This window comes from Lissotriton vulgaris, chromosome 7 (genome assembly GCF_964263255.1).
Source record: "Lissotriton vulgaris chromosome 7, aLisVul1.2, whole genome shotgun sequence".
NCBI classification, from domain to species: Eukaryota; Metazoa; Chordata; class Amphibia; order Caudata; family Salamandridae; genus Lissotriton; species Lissotriton vulgaris.
The window spans coordinates 85,387,872-85,398,025 of NC_141695.1; the positions used below are offsets into that span (position 1 = coordinate 85,387,872).

Genomic DNA, 10,154 nt, shown 5'->3' on the forward strand with positions numbered 1-10,154 from the left:
TCCCATCCCAAGCAACAGAAAGCCGATCTATTCAACTGCCTTACGCAGGTCCACCGATGGATGAATAGATCGGCTCTAAAGCTAAATGGGACGAAAACCGAGGTCCTCATACTTGGCCCGAAAGGAACCTCACTCCCCCTGGACATCTGGCCAGCCTGTCTAGGTCCTCCCCCTGATCCAAAAACAGAGGTAAAAAGTCTGGGTGTGTGGATTGACTCTGATCTCTCATTTGCTACGCAAGCAAAGAAGGTAGCAGGGACCTGCTTTGGTCTCCTTAAATCGCTGAGGAAAGTCCTGCCCCTTCTCCCCCCCAAGTCCCAAAAATTGCTAATCCAAGGTCTCATAATATCGAGACTGGATTACAGCAATGTGATTTATCTGGGCGCTCCTGAAGCGACCCTTAATAAACTTCAGAGAATCCAGAACACCGCTGCCCGGATTATCACAAACACCCCGGCCAGATCATCTGCGAAACCTGCTCTCAAACTCCTTCATTGGCTCCCCATAAGGGAGCGAGTCAAATTCAAGGCCTTGTGCCTCGTCTACAAAACATTGCATAACCAAGGTCCCCCAGTCCTTAGCAATTTTATCACCCCTTATAAAACCACTAGATCCCTCCGTTCTAACGCACAAAACCTCATCAATACCCCAAGATTCAGGAAAGCCCGATCAGGAGGAAGACGCTTTTCGGTACAAGCTGCTCGCCTTTGGAATTCTCTCCCTCGCGACCTGCGTCTTGAACCACAATATCTGCGCTTCAGGAAGCAGCTAAAGACGCATCTCTTCCCCTAGTTTTTTTTTCTTGGCCCCCCCTCTTCCTGAATCCTCATCCCTCCTCTCTTTCTGCTCTCTGCTCCTGGTCCACAGGTCTGTAGAATTAGGGTTTTTTAGCGCTGGGATACCTCCGGGTGACTACGCGCTTTATAAAAATAAATAATAATAATAATAATAATAATAATAATAATACCTTCAACTTAGGCCCCTGCTGTAACCCTGTAAGTGCTTCCTGAGGCGCCTCCAGAGTTGTTGCAACTATTCTCTGACCCTGCTCTGACCCTCGAAGCAGGGTCAGAGAATAGTTACATGTATGGCTCCTGTCACAAAAATTAAACTGCCACAGGAAGCACTTTCAGATAAGGAAGCAGGTGCCGGACTTGTAGCTCAAATTCAGTAACACAGTAACCAGCCCCAAATGAATTTGTCTCGGTTGAGGCTGGCTTGGCAGGTGTGCTTTCTCCCCATAATCTACAGTGGTGAACCGAGGGTGCTGTGATGAACGAGAAGGTGCAGTGGTGAACCAGAGGGTGGCAGTGGTGAACCAGAGGATGGCAGTGATGAACCAGAGGGTGGCAGTGGCGAACCAGAGGGTGGTAGTGGTGAACCAGAGGGTGGCAGTGATGAACCAGAGGGTGGCAGTGGTGAACCAGAGGGTGACAGTGATGAACCAGAGGGTGGCAGTAGTGAACCAGAGGGTGGCAGTGATGAACCAGAGGGTGGCAGTGATGAACCAGAGGGTGGCATGGATGAACCAGGGGGTGACAGTGGTGAACCAGAGGGTGGCAGTGGTGAACCAGAGGGTGGCAGTGATGAACCAGAAGGTGGCAGTGATGAACCAGAGGGTGGCAGTGGTGAACAGATGGTGGCAGAGGTGAAGCAGTGGTAAACCAGAGGGTGCTGTGATGAACCAGAGGGTGGCAGTGATGAACCAGAGGGTGCCAGTGGTGAACCAGAGGGTGCTGTGATGAACCAGAGGGTGGCAGTGATGAACCAGAGGGTGAGAGTGATGAACCAGAGGGTGGCAGTGGTGAAGCAGTGGTGAACCAAAGGGTGCTGTGATGAACCAGAGGGTGGCAGTGATGAACCAGAGTGTGACAGTGATGAACCAGAGGGTGGCAGTGGTGAAGCAGTGGTGAACCACAGGGTGCTGTGATGAACCAGATGGTGACAGTGATGAACCAGAGGGTGACAGTGATGAGCCAGAGGGTGACAGTGATGAACCAGAGTGTGGCAGTGTTGAACCAGAGGGTGATGTGATGAACCATAGGGTGGCAGTGATGAACCACAGGGTGACAGTGATGAACCAGAGGGTGGCAGTGGTGAAGCAGTGGAGAACCAGAGGGTGCTGTGATGAACCAGAGGGTGGCAGTGATGAACCAGAGGGTGACAGTGATGAACCAGAGGGTGGCAGTGGTGAAGCAGTGGTGAACCAGAGGGTGCTGTGATGAACCAGAGGGTGGCAGTGATGAACCAGAGGGTGGCAGTGATGAACCAGAGGGTGGCAGCGGTGAACCAGAGGGTGCTGTGATGAACCAGAGGGTGGCAGTGATGAACCAGAGGGTGACAGTAATGAACCAGAGGGTGACAGTGATGAACCAGTGGGTGGCAGTGGTGAACCAGAGGGTGGCAGTGATGAACCAGAGGGTGGCAGTGATGAACCAGAGTGTGGCGCTGCTAAACTGCCCGGGAGCCCTGTGGGTGTGAGCCTCCACGCTGCTGAGCTGCCCAGGGGTTGTGAGCCCCTGCGCTACTGAACTGTCCCGGGGCCCAGTGGTTGTGAGCCCCCGTGCTGCTGAACTGTCCCGGAGCCCTCTCAGTGTGAAAATCATTTGTGCTCAATTGCCTGGGAGCCCACATTGTGCTAAGTGCCCCCCTCCCCCCAGTACATATATACCCATACCGCACAGCACCATTATGCTCTTGCACCATGAAGTCTGGTGCCTGGATGCACCTGATCCATGTAGGTGGTACCACCGTCTGGTGCAGTCAAAATTTAAAGTCATAACTTGCTACACAGCACTAATAAACACGTGTCCCCCCTGGCACCGGTATGCACATGTACAAGGTGTGCAGCACCCGCATGCCACTGCACCCTACTGGCCAGCACCAGCATATTCATGTACGGGGCAGTTTAGTATGAGATGGGACATTGTCCAGCAGCAGCAGCTGCATGGGCCTCAACCCACTGAGCAGGATCAGAATGGCTTTGTACCAACACGCGCAGCAGAGCTATCTTGGACATTTGAAGGATTCTGGGGTCCTGTGCCAAACGTATTTCTGCATCCATGAGTTTCCCGAGCGCCATCTCCGTGTAGCTCCTGTGACCAGGAGGTTGCTTTCTCCTCATCTGCTGCTCTGCTCGGTCTCTGACCCTTTATCAACAAGATGCATGTGAACTCGCATAGAAGCCCCGCCCGTTTGGCCCCGTCCACCACACACTAGCGGTATGAAACGTCTTCCCGCCCGTCCCCACTATAGGCCAGCTCACTCAAGGGACCTCGGCGCCTTTTGGCGCGCCGGCAAAGTTACAGGCACACGTGGTCACATATTTGTGCAAATGGCAAAAACATCCGCGAGTTCGCTGGAAAGTTCGCGAACTCGCTGATTTTTTTGCCATTTTGCGCGAATTCGCAGACCGCAAATTCACAAATTTCGCCCATACCTAAACATGACGGATATGATACCCGCCATATTAAAAGTGTTTGATATCCTTTGGCATGTGTAATAAGGCAGATGGGGTTGCCGTCACATTGTGACAGAGTGATTCATGTGCTGAACACTAAATCAAGATCTAAGACCTGACAATATAGGGTTTACATTCTTATTTAGATGATACCTCCAGTTTGTAAAACTTGTTTTGGGTTTTTTATGTGAAGCCTCCTTTACAATGTATTTTGTAATCTGCTAAGATAATCACCAAAGAAAATAAATATTGCACCTCACATTTCTTTTCTTCATTTTGATATTGTTTTCTTTTTCTTCCTAGGGTTTACTTCTGCCTGTCCATCAGCATCAGTGCTCTACTCAGGTTGAGAAGGGAATGCATGGAGTCACTGCATTTCAGTGGTCCACGAATGTGATGGCACTGTGGTCAGCAGACCAGAAGGAAGTAAGGCTTTTTCCAAAACTCCAAATATCTCCTCTTTTTCTGAAATGAAGGGTATTGCCATCCTACTTTTATTTTTATCGTTTGGGTTTGTTAGAATCATACGGAGGGAGACAAATCCTTGACACAGGTTCTGAACCCATCTAGGGTTTTTGAACCCAATGAGAATTGTGGTCCTACTTCTGTTAATGTTATTGTGGCTCTACGGGAAACATCTAAAGGAGAAAAGAAAGCTGTCATGATGACAACTCAAAGTGCTTTCTGTGCTTTCTTTGCTTCAGAACTCAATAAGAATTGCATTCTTTCTTCTATTTCATCTGTGTTACCTATGTGGAAAATGTACTTACTTTGGGGACATTGGATCCTATTTATGACCCGATTTGCCTCACTCTTGCACCATACAACGTGGTGCAAGAGTTAAGCAAACCTTGAGTCAGATTTTTGAGGCAACAAAAATCCAATTTGAGTATCTCAAATTGCTGCATTACATTCCTCTGCCCTGGTAAGGCTTTCTATGGACATTGCAGGGGTGTTCCCACACAGCTCTCATGGTTTTTGTCACATCCTAGATTTACTTCTGAATAAGCATGCTTACCACCAATGGCCGGATGTGCAGACCCATCAGTGTAAATTACACATTAGTACAGATCAAAAGGGAGTAGTTATAAAGGATCTGGATGAACATGCTCATATTGTAAAAACTCCTGTGTTTGCAAAGAAGGGTCAAATATAATGTTCACAATGTAGTGCTTCCCACCAAGCCGTGAGAGCATCCCCTGTTGTACAGCTTGTTAATCCTTCTGGCTGTCCCAGAGTTCATCTGGGATAGCCAGAAGGATTAACACGCTGTGCAACAGGGGATGCTCTCACGGCTTGGTGGGAAGCACTACATTGTGATTTTCAGTTAAGACGCCTACGACAAGAGGCGCCACTCTGTTCAGCACGCTCTAAAATTGACTAAAGTGGCATTTTGAACATATAAACTTTAAAGTAAACGGCAGTGCGCTCGGACCTCACACTCTTACTCAAATATAATGTTGACATTAGCCGACTTCAAAGAACTAGCCCATTGTATCCAATGTGGATACAAGGCTTTAGAATTCGGTACGCTAGTCTTCATGACTGCTTCAAAAACAGGCAATGGTAAAACCATGGAAATGCGTTTACCCTGAGTTAAAAAGCATTCTTTCAGAATTGCCATTTAGACTGCTGTCAAAATCTTTTCAGTGGAAGAAAAACACATCCCAGCTTGAGTTTACAAAATAAGATGTATAAGCAATAGGAACCGTGTCCCCATCATTGAAAATTACGTAAGTAAACCTTAACACACCGGGTGCAATCCTTATGACCAAATTTGTTGCCTTGTGTCTCATTAACAAGAATTGAATCGCAAGCAGATCAGACCGCAGAGACCTAAGGACAGCGGTATGTTCCGGAAGCCAACTGGAAGACAAAAAGGAGGGTTGTATCAACGCGTAGAGTGGTTTGATATCCTGGGCATATATATAATGGAATGTAATTCCTGCCAACATTTTAAAAACACAGCAAAGATTGCAATTTTTTAGGGTATATGGAGGTTGCATTTGGGCAAATTTCTCCAAAAAGTGGAGGGCCAACCCCCTACGTTCAGTATTGAGTTCATAACCAAGAAAAAGAACTGACAAAAAGGCAATGTGAGTCTTCGCTAAATTTATTTTGTAGCCTAACTTCGCAAAATGTGTGCCAATGGGTTCCACAGGCATAAGATGTGGATTTATCTCATCAGCTGTCAAATAAATGTCATCCACGTGTGGAAAGGCATCAGGGTCAATCTCATGTAAAATTGAAACAATGTGTGCTGCAAACATGCCTGGGCTATTCTTATATCCCATAGGTAATCTCGCATATCGACTCTGATTGCAAGAGCGATGAATGCTGTCAAATCACAGCTTTCAGGAGCCAAAGAGTGGCTGAAAAATCCATTGGAAACATCCATAGTGGTTTTATACTTTTTTCGAACAATGTTGTGGACCAAAGCAGAGCAAAGGTACATACATGTATATTTAAATGTCTTTAGTCTAAAACTGTGCGACATGAAACGTCCAGTTTAAATTTCAGAAAAGTGGATTATTCAATGAAGAAACACAGGGTTCAATTATACCGTGTTATTCCAATTGAGTCAAAATGCCACCTTCAGATGCTTTAGCATCTCATTTGATCGGATATTGCGGTTGGGGCTGTGGTGTAGAATGCAAAGGAATCACATGTACTGGTGAATCTTTGTCCCAACCAACGTGATCGCGATACAATGCAGGAGCTATGGCGAATGCCCACTCTGAAGCATAAGCAATTTTAGCTCCATCAGGTACATATTGTGAAAAACTTGGAAGAATAACATACTCCCCTCTGTAGGAAGCTAGGAAAAATGTTATAAGAAGATGTGAGATTGTTCCAAAACATTGCCTTAACAGTACGTTTAATATCACCTTCAACTTGGAGGTTCACTTCATAAAGCCTTTCAGAAAGAGCAACTCGAGTGTCAGTTGTTTCAAAGGTAATGAAAGTGTCTGTTGCTTTAGCCTCCAGACGCTGGTGGAATGTCTTCCGCACTATGGTAACCTCTGCTGTCCTGTTGAGGAGGGTAACCGTCCAACTCCTGTTGAGGAGGAGGGTTCTCACCATCTGAGTCATACTTTGCAGTCAAAGGGGCAACTTCTTTCTTCTGAAATGGTGCTCGATATTGAGGTGGTTCCTCCTGTCTGACTTTTATGTCAAACTGGCGCTGGGGGTCATGTCTTGCCTGTGTAGACTCGACTTGTCTGTGATCCTGCCATCCCCCTTTGCCAAATTGTTGATCCGACAATTCCTGAAAGGAACGAGGAGAACAAAGATCAGGAACCTGAAACCTCTCAGGTGTCTTAATTCTTAATTTTGGAGCGTTCACGCAAATCATATCTACGTTCAGAAGCATCAGGTGGAGGCAAACCTGATGGAGAACCAGGCTTCTGTTGTTGCTGACGCTGGTTCTTGTTCCTTTTTAGGAAAGACTGGATGACCCTCCTCCTCAGGAGGCGGTTTACTCTGTGCCTGTGTAAATGGCCGAATACCCAAGCTCTTGCGACTCTAAGATGTATACACATCCGCAATAATAATCTGTAACTGAGACATAAACTGTATAACTCTTCTAAGAAGAAGAACCAACTGTGTGTACAACAGTCGGAGCTCTATGAAAGTAACATTGAGATCATTTGGATGTGGTGTAAAAACAGCCAAAAAAGGCCAAGTGGCCCCATCGATATACAGGGGGCCCATTAGTACAAAAGAGACAGGGTGAGGTAGGGCACCATTAAACCAAATGGTATGCTCCCAGAACGTCAACGGAACTTCAAGCAATGCATAAGTATGGTATGCTGCTGGAGGAGCAGCAACCGTGTATGCATGAAACAAATTATCATTCACATCTACCACGGAAAACGTAACCTAAGAATAGAAAACCTTAAAGCGGTATGCGGGATCCGTCTCATACATGAAAATAAACTTAGCCCACCCATTGGGGACTTGTGTTGAGTTAAGTAAGCTTTAACTGCCACACCGTTAGGAGCCACAATTGCGAATGGTTCTGTCATGTTAAAAAATAAAAAGAACAACAGAAACTGTAGCGCAGAATATGGTCAAAATACCTTTTAAACTTCAACCTATAGAAATAGGAATACCCTACGAACATAGGAGGCTAAACCCCCCTCCGCAGACGTCTTCAGTAATTGGGTGGAGGGTATCGTGGACAAGCAAAAGTGCTACTCAGCCGGTGTATAAGTACCAGACCAAATGTTGGCGGTGCCATGTTGCAGGGATTCTGCACAAACACAGAACTATGTGCAGGATTATGGCACCTTAGTATATAGGAAATTAGTTATCCTGCCACCTTAGTACCCATGAGCCCCGGACCGACTAGCTATAGTGTCTCACTTGTTCTCCTATTAACTCAAAGAGAAACAAATGATTAGAAACCCCACAACACAACACTCAGGAATCGCTGTTGTAGGGACACGCCCTTTTACTCGCATTCTTGTACTTGTCCACAATAAGATTTGGCAGAGACACGAGCAAGTTTAAAATATTTATTTTAACTAAAATGCTCTAATATGCAGTATACGTGCCACAACAAGCAGAAACATGCATAATACAAGTACGGTCAGCATAGCAGCTAGTCCATGCAGACCCCCATACCTTAGCCTTTGGAGGTAGATCTACATCATAGGTGCTGTCTTGCTCATCCCTCTGGAAAGGTCCCTTTCCAAGTGTGTGATACCTACTTGTGTATTCCAATAAAATAAAAGCACAATGTCCTAAACAACAGCAGCATTGGTATGTTTCGTCTCTGTACTAAGGCTTGGCCAGAACTAAATAACAAGGGGTATTGTTGTTTGACCTTGCTTACAATGTTCTGTTAAAATTCCAGGAACCTGCAGAACGTGAACCCAGTCATGGGTTCTCATGTGAAAACGATATTAGAGACAGTTGAAAACATAAAGTCTTGTAGTAACATGTGCAAAGCAGCGGGCAATCTACAGCGTGCTCAGACTTAGAGGAGACGACAATGTCCCCATGGGCCATGTGACAACCCTAAAATACCCTTGCCAGTTTGTGTGGTAAAGATTTATGCATTGTTAAGGATTTGTGGTAAAGGTAATGCACAGTAACGGCCATGTTGTGAAGGCTGGTTTCGCTATAGTCTTAGAAAATATGATATGTTACGAATTCATGAGTAACTAATTTCAGGAGGTTGACTGACAGATGGTGTGATCCTTCAAAATTGAATTGAAAGGCAAGAAGTGAAACATGCCACCTAACTAATCAATATGTTTATTCCAAATATAAATCAGGTACATCTAATCACCTGGTTCATAACGAAATATGATGAAATCTCTGCAGTGCTACTATTGTATACTATATGAAGAGTAGGTGTGTATTTGTGAATTCACAATTCAACACTTTTTTTTTCTTCCACAAATTTAACTTGTGTCTATCATTTACCCAATACTTTCAGAAGCAGGCTTTGCATATTCACAAGATGTCTCTTTGTCTGCAGCGTATACTAGGATACCAAACTGCAGGGACTCCAGCAGCAGACAAATGGAAGAAGAAAATCAGACCTGGACAAACAATTTTTATATTCTGGGATTTGGGGGTCATCAAGAGCTGCAAATTGCTCTTTTTGTTTGCTTTCTGGTGATTTACCTTGCAACTCTGGTTGGAAACTTGCTTATTGTAACCATTGTCTATTTTAATACACACTTGCACACCCCTATGTATTTCTTCCTCACAAATTTGTCATGTCTAGACATCATTTGTACAACAATTATTTTCCCCAAAATGCTGGCCAACTTCTTTTTGGGTGGTACATATGTTTCACATTCAGAATGTCTTCTCCAAATGTATGGCTTCCATGGCATGATATCTACAGAACTCATCCTCATTGCAGTCATGGCTTTTGATCGCTATTTGGCCATATGCAATCCATTACACTACTTGAGAATCATGAATAAGAATCTCTGTGTCTTGTTGGCTGCAGGAACGTGGTTGGTTGGACGCAATACCACACACTGTACTCATATCTAGGCTTTCCTTCTGCGGGTCTCACACAATCAACCACTTCTTATGTGATGTGGCAGCTTTATTGAAACTTTCATGTACAAGTACTCAATTTATTGATACGCTTACCTACATCCTTGGTGCTGTAGTAGCAATGGTGCCTTTTGTTTTTATTGCTACATCCTACATCAACATTATCTCTTCTATCTTGAAAATACCGTCCACAGAGGGAAGGCAAAAGGCTTTCTCCACATGTGGCTCTCACCTCACTGTGGTTATTTTATACTACGGGTCTCTTTGCTTTACATACATTCACCCAAGATCAACAGTTTCAATGAACAATGACAAACTTGTGTCTTTGTCATATGTTGCTGTTACTCCACTATGTAACCCCATCATATACAGTCTGAAAAACACAGAATTTAAAAAAGCCATGAGGAAAAGTAAGGCTATGGAATAAAATGTAAAACCTGAAAATGATCTGTTTATTGTTTTATTGTCAGAACAGTTGAAGACTGTTAATAATAAATGCGAATTTGAAATGCATTAATATTGATCTCAGTTTGTTTGGGGCACATTGTGTGGGATCACATGTTTGTCTTCAAAATATGAATATGTTTTCAGAATGGAGTATTAAATCTGTTTAGTATGTCTCAAATAGGTTTTGTCATCTTTCTTTCCTATAAACAATGCAATGTGA

General features: G+C 44.7%; 1 pseudogene; it reads left to right on the forward strand.

The window, feature by feature from the left end:
* Positions 1–8,995: 8,995 nt before the first annotated feature.
* Positions 8,996–9,914, forward strand: LOC147700845 (olfactory receptor 1G1-like; annotated as a pseudogene).
* The last annotated feature ends 240 nt before the right edge of the window (positions 9,915–10,154 follow it).